Source organism: Dipodomys merriami, unplaced genomic scaffold (assembly GCF_024711535.1).
Source record: "Dipodomys merriami isolate MVZ:Mamm:240054 unplaced genomic scaffold, mDipMer1.0.p SCAF_353, whole genome shotgun sequence".
Taxonomy (NCBI): Eukaryota; Metazoa; Chordata; class Mammalia; order Rodentia; family Heteromyidae; genus Dipodomys; species Dipodomys merriami.
Window position 1 is genome coordinate 395,920 of NW_027205082.1, and position 13,551 is coordinate 409,470.

The following is a 13,551-nucleotide window of genomic DNA, read 5'->3' on the forward strand; positions in this document are numbered from 1 at the left end:
CACACCCATGGGGGCAGGCAGTGACCCCACAACAGAGTCTCACTGGGATGGCACTTGCACCCAGGACCACCGAAGACCAGTACCAGCACACCTGGCAGAGGAGAGGGCAGCAGTGGACTCAACTCCAGCCCCATGGCTGCCAGATCCTGGGTGAAATGGAACAAGTGAGAATGGGAAGGGAGGTGGGCAGGGTGGGCAATGCTCATCTGGCAATGGTAGGGACCATGCACACACACATCCCTTCACTGCACATCCACCACAAGGGAGGGGCCCCACTTCTCAACGGGTGACCTGAAGAGGCCCCACACCCACAAGGACTACATAAATGGAAGTTCACGTGGTGATATTGAAAGGGCTCCAGGGTACAGCCTTGCTCCTGCACTGATCAACTGGCACAAAAAAAAAAAAAAAAAGGAAAAATGACCACTACACCTTTTCATCAATGATAACCTATTATACTTTCAAAACAGTTTTACTTTCCTCTTGTCCTATATTTTTGCATGGGGCCCTCTGAATTAACCAGAAATCTCCAGGATTTCTTCATGCACAGTAATACAAATAAATATAGCTTCTATTCTTTTTTGAATTAAGGAAGGTTGCATTTAGTTCTTTCCCATGTTTGATTCATGAAAAAGAAATCCTGAAGTGTATCTGTAAAACACAAAACTCAAGCTACCCAGAGAGAAATAATCACATGATTAGTGGTTCAAATGATATTTCATCTTTGCATTTCTTTAGAAAACTGCATACTTGGGGCTGGGAAGGTGGCTCAGTGGTAGAGCGCTTGCCTTGCATGCATGAGGCTCTGGGTTTGATTCCTCAGCACCACATAAGCAAAAAGAAAAAAGCCAGAAGTGGTGCTGTGGCTCAAGTGGTAGTGTGCTAGCCTTGAGCTGAAGAACTGAGGGACAGCGCCCAGTCCCAGAGTTCAGGCTCCACAACCGGACCACCCCCCAAAAAGAAAGAAAGAAAGAAAGAAAGAAAACTGCATACTACTTTCTACAATGAGAATATTAACCTGTATTTTGACCAAGAGAGTACAAAATTTCCTTTCCTCCACACTCTCACAACATTATTACCTTCTGAGTATTTCCAAGGGCAGGTTTTTCCTATGTGCAGTACCCCAGACTGGCCTTAGAATCAAATCCTCTTACTCCAACCCCCTAAATGCTTGGAATTACAAGCCTTTACCACCACACCTGACTCCTTTGATTTCGTTGATAAGAGTTATAATAGTTATGAAGTAGTATCATAGTAATTTTGAGTTGCATTTCTCTAATGACTTCTGTTCAGAAAGCATTAAGCCAGCATAGAAGTGGTATTAAACACAAATTTGTAAACCCACTGGTGATTTTCAGGGCTTTTTGGAAAGCAGGTCTATTCAGAACTTTCATCCATATTAAATCAAGTTTCTTGTTAATCTCATCTTTAATATCTCTATACAAAATGAATACTTAATTCAATATAGTAGAAAGGAAAAATTAAGCAACTCCTAACATTTTTCACTTTTCAATAAAATGATATTGCTTAAATCAATTTCTGTTTATGCTTGAGACTATACTACTTAATTTGGTTAGACCTTTTACAAAGCTTTATATACTTTATTTATTTTATGTTGATTGCTCTTTCCAAATCCTGCATGTCTAATTTTGGTTTCTTTCAGTCTCATGTAGTTCAGATTTCAAACCGAAGAATAAATGGAAGGAAACAAACAAACAAAAAAAAAGAGTTCCTCTCATCTGATGATGCCTCTACAAGAATGAGGAAAGAGTTCATCCTGCTAAGGATCTATGATAGAATTTCAAAAAGAGAATTCATTCTTCTAGGTTTTCCCTATCTTTGTGATGTACCTTAAATTATATAAAACAAAATACACTGCTCAGATACTCTTACGTTTTATCAGTTTTGTACATTTTCATATGGACTTCACATCTGTCTACAACATTCCTTCTTTATAAATGTCCCTGATATTTTTACACTATCAAGACATAAGATAACCAGTTTGATTTACAGCATGAGAGTTATCCTCCTGGCTTCCTTGGAAGCAGAGCATGGTCAATAGATAACATTACTTCTGGTTGCTCACTTCATGTAATGGTTTCTGTAATACATTTTATTTAGTATTTAAAAAACTGTTGGCTAAACTCAAAAGCTCATTCATAGAAGTTTATGTTAAGTTTTTCACAAGTTTTAATTCTCTTAATTCTTAAGATAACATTTGCTATAATACTAATATTATTACCATTTAAGTGTTGGGAAAAATTGTAATTAAAGGCACTAAATGCATGGCCCAAATACACACAGTGAGGAAAAAAATGAGTCAAAGTTTCCAAAAGTCTTTCAGCAATTCAGAAAAGGTAGGTAAAATCTCACCATTCTCTTACACTCTAAATTCAATATTAATATTGCTCAAGAAGTAATAGCATAGCAATTATTGCCGATGATGATTGTTTTCTGTCACAATTTGTCTTCAACACAGACTGTGTTGGTAACATTGCGTTATCATGCACAGAATTGAGCTTATACATTGAGTTTCAAAGACAGCCAAATTTCTTCTGTACTACAGTTCCATTTTTCTTTTTAAAAAGTACCAAAACTTTTAAATATCATCACTTTCTGTCTTTTAAGAATCCAAAAGAGAAATAAATTCACATTTAATTTAATAAATTCACCTTTACTTTTAAAGCAAAGTGCTTTAAAAGTAGGAGATGATAAAAACAGGCCCCCATGAAGTAAATTTTCTTCTACTTTTAAAATTATTCTGAAAACCTTGTGCTGCTTGGTCACACCCGTAATCTTGTTTACTTGAGATATCTACTCAGGAGGCTGAGATCTGTGGATAACAGTTGGAAGCCAATCAGGGCAAAATTATTTTTGAGATTATTTTTCAAAAAAATTTAATGAACTAGCAAAGAGCCAGGAGTGCAGATGTCGCTCACCAATCTAGAGAGGAAAGGCCTAGCAAGACCTTAAAGCCCTGAGTTCAAATTCTGAGCACTCCAACACACTTGTGTACCCGTGTGCACACACACACACACATTTATTCAAAATACCCTCGTGTCAGTGTTTTGCATTAATTTATTTGTTAACAAGATTATATGGATAAAATAAGGGAAATAAACTCTTCAATCTCAGAACATTTTTATACATTTTTTATTTTAAAAATACTGCACATGAGCAAGGTAATGAGTACATTTCCTAACAAGCATTGTTACCTCCTCCTTTATTTTTCCCCACCATCCCTTCTCTCCCACCTCCACAAGTACACTCCACTCCTCCTCTCTCCTTCCCCTACCTAAATTGTAAAATTCATTTTTCATCATACGTCTTGTGCATCTCATTGTTACAATGGGTCAAGCCATATCCCTATTTAAGCATTTTGTTGTTTTCTTCTTCTCCCCAAATTAGAGAAACGTATATACAAGATGTAGGCGCACCAACTTCAAATCCAGTGAAAAAAGGGGTTATAGCGTGGTTGAGGAACATATAAAGGAACAAAAAAAATCACATCGTACAGTATAAGTATGTTAGAAATAATAGCAAGATAGAATCACTTGTGTACCTATCTTGGTGTTCGTTTAGCTTAACATCATCTTATCTGGTCAAATGCACATAGCTTAAGACATTTTCTGATAATCCCGGACATATATTAGCTATTGAAAATAAGAGAAACCATGGGACCTATATTTCTTTGGAGTTGGCTTACTTCACTTAAAAATTTTTTTCCAAATCTTTCCATTTCCTAACAAATTGGGCAATGTCATTCTTTCTGATGGAGGCAGAGCATGCAATTGTATATATTTACCAGGTTTTCTTGATCCATTCATCTACTGAGGGGCATCTGGGTTGGTTCCATATCTTAGCTATGGTAAATAATGCTGCAATAAACATAGTTGTGCTGGTAGTTTTAGTATGGACTTGTTTGTGATCCTTTGGGTAAATGAACAAAAGTGGGATTGCTGGGTCATAGGGGAGCTTTATGTGGAGTCGTTTGAGGAAACTCCATACTGCTTTCCAAAGTGGTTGAAGACTTTTACACTCCCACCAAGAATGCAGTAGGGTTCCCTGGTGGCCCCATCCCCTCCAGCATTTGTTGTAAAAACATGGATTGCTTCACTAATTTTCAAGTCATCCTTGAGCAGGGGCCATGCTAATCTTCTCTGTATCATTCTGATGTTAGTGTATAGGCTGCCGGATTAAGCACAGAACATTTTTTATATAGAAGGTGTAATTTATTTTCTTAGTCAATTCCACAAAAAAGTAAGTTCAAAAGAATTGTCATGAAATTTTAGAATCATGCATTTCTTACATAAGCACACATTTTTGATGTTGGCATAATTTGTGGAGGGGAAGGGGAAAATGTTTAAATAGGGATACAGGTAGACCCATTGCAACAATGAAAGGAACTTTACAACTTTGGTATCTCTACTACTGCCATACCTGCAGATTGTAACTTCATTGCTTCTTTTGAGGTAAGTATCACTATGCCTGGGTCTGCTTGGACTGTGGTCCTCCTAACACAAGCAAAACATATAGCACCCATCAAATGGTTAGAGTTTCTGAAACTTCCTTTTTTTTTTTGGTCTGGGCTTGCCTGGAACTGCAATTCTCTAATCTCTGTTTTCTAAGTAGATAATATTACAGGTTTGAGCCACTTTATCCAGTAAAAGTATACAATTTCAAGATATCTTGATATTGCCTATATTTGTGCTTAACATATATAGCTAACCTTAATTTTCTCCCTCTTTTGTTTAGTACTCTGAGTTGAAAACATTGACTTTCTTGATATACATGGCTTTGTTTTGGGTGGAATCCCATCACAATCCAAAAAATCTTCCAAAAAGTTTATGTCAAGAATCTGGAAAAGAAGGCTTCAGGTTGGAAAGAAAACACTGATCCTTAACTTATAATTGCAGTATATTTATAGTGTTAGTCAATACTTTCTGAAGTATGAGAAGAGAAGGAAGACAGAAATGTGAAAGATGTCAGGTCTCTGTGGAATTTCTGTAGTTGTCACTTCATGTTATATTCTTCCTTAAAACTTGCTTTATTAAAAGCCTCTGGGTGGATATTTGTTGGACTGATTGGTAACCTTACCCAAGAAATGCAGCTGATTTTAGAAGGTTGATGATTTGGTAAATAAAGGAATGATGAAAATGAGAACAGATATTGTCACAGAATGAGCCGACAAGGTTCATTGCTGAACAGCAAAACAAAGCAGTTTCAAGTCTGATGATGCACATTGGAACATATATAGATAGATACATATATGTATACATATACAAACATATGTGAAAAAGTATATATGCAGTAGAATACAGAGAAAGTTTGTGTGACAAGTATTAAACTATATCAAACTGGTTGCAGGAAAGGTCCAGTAAAATATCAATAGTTTAGCATAGATTTTGCATAGATTTCTAAAGGATGAAAATTCTTCCCTCATTTTATACTTTACAAATATCCTTAGTATATTTTAAGTTTTTTATATTGTAGTTGGAACATGTATATAATGCTGAGAATTGGAATTACATAAAGTATGCAACATGAATAGGTCAGCCAGAATAGGAAAGTTCATTAGATTCTTATTTCCAATTAACCACCAGGAGAAAAGGAGTTCCAGTTCAGATTTTATGTAGAGCACTGGCCTTGAACACAAAACGACCAGTCAGGCCATGAGTTTAAGCCTTAAGATCTACAGAAACAAAAACACAAAATATAACTTGGAGTTAGATATTTTATAATGAAGCATTTTTATATACTCTACATTGTTACAAAGACTAGATTTCTGTGTTAGCTTTATAACCTACCATAATAAATGATATTGTCCATTTATTAAACAGAAAGGCTTACTCAGATTTATAAGTTTGAAGGTTTCAGTGTATGTTCAGTCGGTTTTATTGTTTTGGTGGCCTGTGACAAGACAATGTCAAGGTGAGGAGTATGACAAAAAGAAATGTTTTTGACCTAGAATGATTAAAAGAGAAAAGAAGAAAGAAGATGAGAGTGCATGTTCTCATAGGTTTTATTCTGAAGAACTTAATCTCCAGAAGAACTATTCAGTATTCTCCACAGTCTGGGAGGAAATGGAAAGTCATTTTTCTTTAACACATAGGTCTTTCTGGGGCATTGTAAATTCAAATGGCAACATCTTCACCAATGATAATGACTTGTCCAGGGGTGGAAGCAACTAGATATTGCTATAAATTCCAATCAGATCCTTTTTCTTCTCATACCATGAAAGCCTGCCACAATTCCCAATCAAATCCCATCAAAGATTCAAACATTAATGCTGTCCCAAAAGTTCTGTATGCAAACCCAGGTACATTCACTTCATTTAAGACGGCAATAGTATATGAAAATTTTAAGTCTTCCATAGAAAAAAATTCATATTAAGTGAAGTAAGCCGGTACCAAAGAAACTTAGGTCCCATGGTTTCCCTTATTTGCAATAACTAGTATATGTCTGAGTCAAGCAGAAAAGGTCAGATAAGTTGATTTTAGGGAAGTGAACCCTAATATATGTATTCAAATTTTTTTTCTTTCAGGTGATTGTTTCTACACATTTATAAGATTATTTCTTTGTTGCTTTGTATGTCCCTCCCCCATGGTATAACCCTGCTTTCACTGTATTTGAGGTTGGTATAATTTGTGGAAGGGAAGGAAAAAAACAAATCGTTTAAATAGGGGTACAGTTGGATCCTTTGGAACAATGAGATGTACAAGTCGTTATATGGAAAAACGAACTTTACAACTTTGGTGGGGGCGGGGAGGAGGATTGCGTGGAGAGGGAGGGGGTGGAAGGATGGGAAGGGAAGAGATGGGAAGGGGAAACCAAGGAGGAGACTACAATGCTTGATAAGAAATGCACTCATGGGCTAGGAAGGTGGCTCAGTGGTAGAGCGCTTGTCTTGCATGCTCAAGGCCCTGGGTTCGATTCGTCAGCACCACATAAGCAAAAAGAAAAAAGCCAGAAATGGTGCTGTGGCTCAAGTGGTAGAGCACTAGCCTTGAGCTGAAGAGCTGAAGGACAGCGCCCAGACCCCAAGACCAGACCCCCCCAAAAAAAAAGAAAGAAAAAGAAAAAAAAGAAATGTACTCATTATCTTGCCCATGTAATTGTAACCCCTCTGTACAGCGTTTTCACTATAAAAAAAAAAGAAAATTTTAAGTCTTCCAATTACGTTGTCACCAAGGAAACAATTACAATATTTCCTTAAAAAATATCTAGATTGTAGAACACTTTAATCAGAAAATTGGAGTATCCATTATAGGATTTAATTTAAATATTTAGTCACTGAAATGGATATTCTATATCCACAACTTAGAGCCCTTTCAAAATACATAATTACAAACCTCATCCATTACCATCTTCCGTGAAGACAGTCCTTGCTGAAAACAAACCAAATGTGGTAAACCAATTAAAATGTACGCCATTGTCAAATGCTGTTGTTTTAAAGCATGGAAGTGACAGCACAATTAATGCCAGTGAACAGCTGGTTCTAAGGAGTTTGGAAAGTGATTACTTTGTACTCTAGGTGGAAAAATCCACAGATGTTTCCGATTGTGCTTCGTTTTGGCATTTGTAAGATATATTTTGGAAAGCACAATGAATGAAAGCATGTTGTTTTATAAAGATTTGCTGGCTGACAAACTAGGGAAAGAAAACTTATTGAAATGTTTCAAATGAGAAGACAGACAATAGAGTGTGTAAAATGTGGTATGCAGCTTTAAATACAGACTGAAGCAAACCAAAGAATGGGAAAAAATTTTTCCTTAAATGCTTTCTGGGTATATTGTGCTATACACTATAATGATGAAATGATCATTTCTTTGGAAAAGTCATGAAAAAACACTGTCACCTGTTGAATTTCTTTATAAAGTGAATCTTAAATGACAAGAATGAAGAAATTTAAATATGTTAATAAAACATTATCAAGTATTACTTTAATTTTTGATTAAAAGTTAAATCAAACTGACAGACTATTAGTCCATTAAGATTAATGTTTCCTGTCATATGTTATTTTCTTTTTGTTCCTCTTTTATGGGTGGTGATTTTTTTTTTCAGAAAGTCAACCTAGTCTTAACCATTACCCACAAAATTTATGCTGTCATAGAATCAGAAAGTTTTTTTTATTAAATTAAGACAATAGTAGGCTCATTTTATGCCAAACCAAAATATAAACACCAAAAACATTTTTCACTAAAAAAACACTCAAAAAATCATGAGGTTTTGGGGAAAGATGGAGGAGGAGAAGCTGGAGGGTAAACAAGCTCTTACATAGAAAGCAGTTTAAATGTTCCAGTCACACCAAGTGTGCCATCACAGTACAGAGAGTTTGGCCAAAGATGGAAAATCCAGGCAAGATGACAGATCTGAGCACTTGCCAGTAGCCACAGCTGAGGTGGCAGTAGGTACAGCGCCAGTGGCTATAGCCACCATACCTACAGAGAGAGTCCATGACAAAGGCCCTAGACGTGGCTGGTGAGCAGATTCTACTCAACACCAGCAAGAACTGACAAGGAGCAGATATCTTCATCCTGCAGATCACAGACCAGAGATGACCCAGGAACCAACACTCTTACATGAGTAGAATCCTGACATCCTTACTCCTTCTCAGGGATCAGAGAAGGGAAGGCCGCCCCTCCCCCACTACCAGAGATCTCCATCTATGTTACTGACCTCCCCAGGGCTGAGCAACTAGCTCCAATTCAGGCCTTGGAAGAAAACAAAAGAGTCATTTAGTAGGTCACAGGAAGTAGACATGACCTGTCAGGCTCAGCTCCACACAGGGGAATGTCACCCCACCAAGCCAGTGGAGCCTCTGTGGAGTGATGTCCTTCACATGGTAAACAGAGCCAGAGGCTGCCCCTCCCTACAACAGCCTAGGCAAACAATTGAAACTAAGTAAAAAAAAAAAAAAAACCCTGAGAATGTGTTCCATGAGTGTTTCAGGAGTTGCCCCTCAGGGAAAAGCTACCATTTTCTGAAAGGCCCCAACCCTACCTCATCATGGCATTTACACACTGGAGGAAACTGCCATCTCCCTCTTTGGTGATATTCAAAGCATATCTCCCTCCCACTGAATAGCCTGGGAAGAGGATCACAAAATCCTGGGTAAAGCAGAGCATTTTTCTGCCTGCACAAAAAAAAACTGACTTAAGAAACCAGTCAAGCAAAATGAAAACTAAACACCACAAGCACACCAGAGACTCCACCAAGAGACAGGTTATAGACACAGGAGAGATACAGGGTCTTATCATCCCCCCCCCAAAAAAAAAACCCCAAATAAAAGAACTCTTCTTTTTAACCTTTTTTTCAATTTTTAAAAGTGTTTGATGTTAATTTTTTCTCATAATTTTTATTTTTGATGTGTGTGTGGGGGTTTAATCTCTTTTGACCTTTTGGTCCTTTTTTTATTGTTTTCATTTCTTTCTCTCTCTCTTTCTTTTTGTTTGACATAATTGCTGTTCTGCTCATCCCCAGATACATACCAGTGGTCAATTATTAGACCTTATCCCCCATTGTGTACATACTTAATCCTGAAATTTATTACTCGATTCAAAAAATCTTAGGCTTAATTTCTTTAATGGCAGTATTATCTCTTTATACCAGTATAATTTTCAATTAACTAATTTTAATTTTCTTTTATTTTTTAGTTTTTCATGTTTCCTTTCTATCCCTCCTCTCCTCTCAACCTATCCTTTTCTTCTCTCCATATCATTTCTTTAAAGTTACATAATTTTTAAGTGTTTCACTTCTTAGATTTAAATTTTTGTTTATCCATTTTTTCTTTATTTTTAAAAAAATCTCTCTCCAATCATTCTGTACAATGCATTTCCCTCTCAGAGATTAGGACTTGGTTAAATTCACTCTTTTTTTTCCACCAGATTTCTTTTTTTTTTTTAATTTTTTTGGGGGGGATCCAGTCGTGGGACCTGAACTCTGGGCCTGGGAGCTGTCCCTCAGCTCTTCAGCTCAAGGCTAGCACTCTACTACTTGAGCCACAGCGCCACTTCCAGCTTTTTTCTTTTTGCTTATGTGGTGCTGAGGAATCAAACCCAGGGCCTCAGGCATGCAAGGCAAGCACTCTACCACTGAGCCACCTTCCCAGCCCAAATTCACTCTTCTTTTACCTCTCCACATCCCTCTAATCCTATTTTTCTCCACAATTCTCCCTAAACCTAATAATTTCTGGTGTGTCAAATCCTTTTTGCTTTTATTACCCTATTAGTCCATGGTTGTTTGATGATGAATAGATTGTATCTGATGTACTAGATTGTATCTGCAGCCATTTTGACTGTGCAACTACAGGACTCCGATTGATGCTTGCCTTAAAATAGTGGTCTAGCACAAAATTGGTTTACTTTCATACCAAATGGGCAGAACAAGCCAGAAAACACAAAAAAATGGCAAGTCTGGGTATATGAATTCCCACTCATGATAATCAGGTGACAGAATATTAATGAATAATCCAGAAGAGAGTACCCAAAAAGCTCTACAAGCCTTACTGGTATACATGGTGAATGAATAGATTGAAAGGTTGCAAAAGACTCAGTGTGAGCGAGATAGAGAGCGAGAGGGGGCAAACCAAAGATTAATACAGGAATCTTGTGAGCATGAGGAAGCTACTCAAAGATTAATACAGGAATTGCGTGAGCAGGTTAAAAACAGTCAAAGAGAAATACAGAAATTGCATGAGAAGGCTGAGATCAGTCAAAGAGAAAGACAGGAATTGCATGATTGTGAGGAAGCTGTTCAAAGAGTAATACAGGATTTGCGAGAGAAGGATGAGAATAGAACAAGATCAATAAAGGCATTCATGGAATCCATGAGCAGACAGCTGAATGAATTAATGGAGACCACAAAGGGAATGCTCAATGGAGCCCAAGAAAAGTAATGGGAGTCCAAGGAAACCATAACGAATCAACTAAGTGATTTGAGAAGAAACACTGACCACCAAATTAAGGAAGTAAAGTTCATACAAGACCTAAAACAAAGCTGCAACAAAGAATTTGAAGCCAGCAAAGCCAAACAATTAGAAGGAAAAGAAATAAAAAACAAAGTAGAAAGTCTTGACAGTTGGTTAGACCATGTAGAAGATCGGATCTCGGGAACTGAAGACAGCTTAGATATTATAGAGAAAGAATGTATAACTATCCAAGACAAATCCAAGAAATATGATAGATCTATTCAACATTTGGAAAGCACCATCAGAAGGCCTAATCTGAGGGTAATGGGTGTAGAGGAGCACCTAGAGACAGAAGTTAACGGTTTAGGAAATTTATTTCACAGAATCATAGCAGAGAATTTCCCAAACATGCAAAAAGATAGGCCTATTCAGATACAAGCTTTTAGAACCACCAAACCAGACTGACAAAAGATACTTAAACATGTGCTACACATAGAAAAACAACAAGAGCACAATAAAGGCCAAGAAACAGGATCCAAGGGAATTAAATTAGAACTCAACACTGAAAGCCACCAAAGAAAGTCCTGTAACACTTGGAGGCTGAACAATACACAGTTGAATCACCAGTGGGTCATGGAAGAGATTAGAAAGGAAATGCAAATGCTCATGATAGTCCACAAAAATGAACACATAAATTACCAGCACCTCTGGGACACAGGAAATGCAGTACTCAGAGGCAATTTTATACCTCTGAGTTCCTACATCAACAAATTAGAGAGATCTGAAACCAACAATTAATGAGATATCTGAACCTCATTGAAAAAGAGCAACAAAATAAACCCCAATCCAGTAGATTGAAAGAAATAATTAAAATTAAATCAGAATTAAACGAATTAGAATCCAAAAAAAAAAATAGAAAGAATCATCAAAACAAAGAGTTGGTTCTTCAAAAAAAAATTAACAAAAATTGACAGACGTTTAGCAAATCTTATCAGAAAAAGAAGAGCACACACAGAAATAAACAAACTCAGAGATGAGAATGGAAACATCACCACAGAAACAACCAAAAATCCAGAACATTATAAGGGAATACTTCTCAAATCTTTATGCTAATAAGTTTGAGAACCTGGTAAAAATGGACCTTTTCCTAGCAAATATTGACATGCCAAAACTAAACCAAGATGAGTTAAATCGAATTAACAGGCCCATATCATGCATTGAGATAGAAGCAGCAATAAGAGAACTCCGATCTAAGGACCAATGGATTACAGTGGAATTCTACAAGGCCTTCAAAGCAGAGCTCACACCAATACCCTCCAACTCTTTAATGAAATTGAAAGAGAAAGTGCACATGGAACTCATTCTATGAAGACATCCTAACCCTCATCCTAAAACCAGCCAGGGACTCATCAAAGAAAGAGAACTAGAGACTCATTTCTTTGATGAACATTGATGCAAAACTTCTCAACAAAATTTTGGCCAATCGACTTCAAGAATTCATCCAAAAAATCATACACCACGATCAAACAGGATTCATTTCAGGGATGCAAAGTTGATTCAATATATGCAAATCAATTAATATAATAATTAATATAATATATTAATATATATTATATAAGGCCCAAATAAATATAGGTCCCATGGTTTCCCTTATCTACAATAACTAGTATATTTTTTAATCAAGCAGGAATGGTCAGATAAGTTGATATTAGGCGAAAGATAAGAACTCAAATGGGTTTTTTTTTCTCTTGATATTGTTTCTAGCATATTTCTAAGATGATTTCTTTGTATGTCCCTCCCCCATGGTATAACCCTTGTTTTCACTGTGTTTGATGTTGGTATAATTTGTGGAGGAGAAGGGAAAAACAAATTCTTTAAATAGGGATACAGGTGGACCCATTGCAACAATCAGATGTTCAACACGTTATGTTGGAAAACAAACTTTACAACTTTGGTGCATGGGTTGGTTTGGGGGTGGGGAGTTGGGAAGAGATGGTAAGGGGAAACAAAGGAGGGGCAACAATGCTTGATAAGAAATGTAATCATTTCCTTGCTCATGTAATTGTACCCCCTCTGTACGTATTTTCACAATAAAAAAAATCATGAAATTTAAAGTAAAAATCCATGTCAATTTTTTTTTGTTGTTGTTGGTCGTGCAGCTTGAATTCTGGGCCTGGGCAATGTCTCTCAGCTCTTCAGCTCATTGATACCACTGTACCACTTGAGCCACAGTGTCCTTTCTACTTTTCAAGTGGGTTATTGGAGATAAGAGTCTCACAGACTTTTCTGCCCAGGCTGGCTTTGAACCACTATCCTCAATCTGAGACTCCTGAGTAGCTAGGATTACAGGCATGAGCCACCAAAGCCCAGATCCAAGTCAATTTGTAAAAAGCAAGCTTATTGAAACTTCTGGCTTTTTCCAATAAACAATCTTACTTTTTAGTATTAGTTTATAACTATGAGTTATTTTTAGATGTAACCGTGAACTTTTTAATAGAATCAAACATAATTTTTACTATTACTCAGTATCTCACAAAATCCACTGTAATTAGCTTTCCCCAAAGTAAATTATTACAGGAAGTGGCGCTGTAGCTCAAGTGGTAGAGCGCTCGCTTTGAGCTGAAGAGCTGAGGGACAGCGCC

At 36.9% G+C, this 13,551-nt stretch overlaps 1 non-coding gene across 1 annotated transcript; it reads right to left on the reverse strand.

Moving 5' to 3' along the window:
- Positions 1 to 4,097: 4,097 nt before the first annotated feature.
- On the reverse strand, positions 4,098 to 4,204 carry LOC138804052 (U6 spliceosomal RNA). Its single transcript, XR_011365146.1, has one exon. It is a non-coding gene; the product is annotated as a U6 spliceosomal RNA (small nuclear RNA).
- Between the last annotated feature and the right edge of the window lie 9,347 nt (positions 4,205 to 13,551).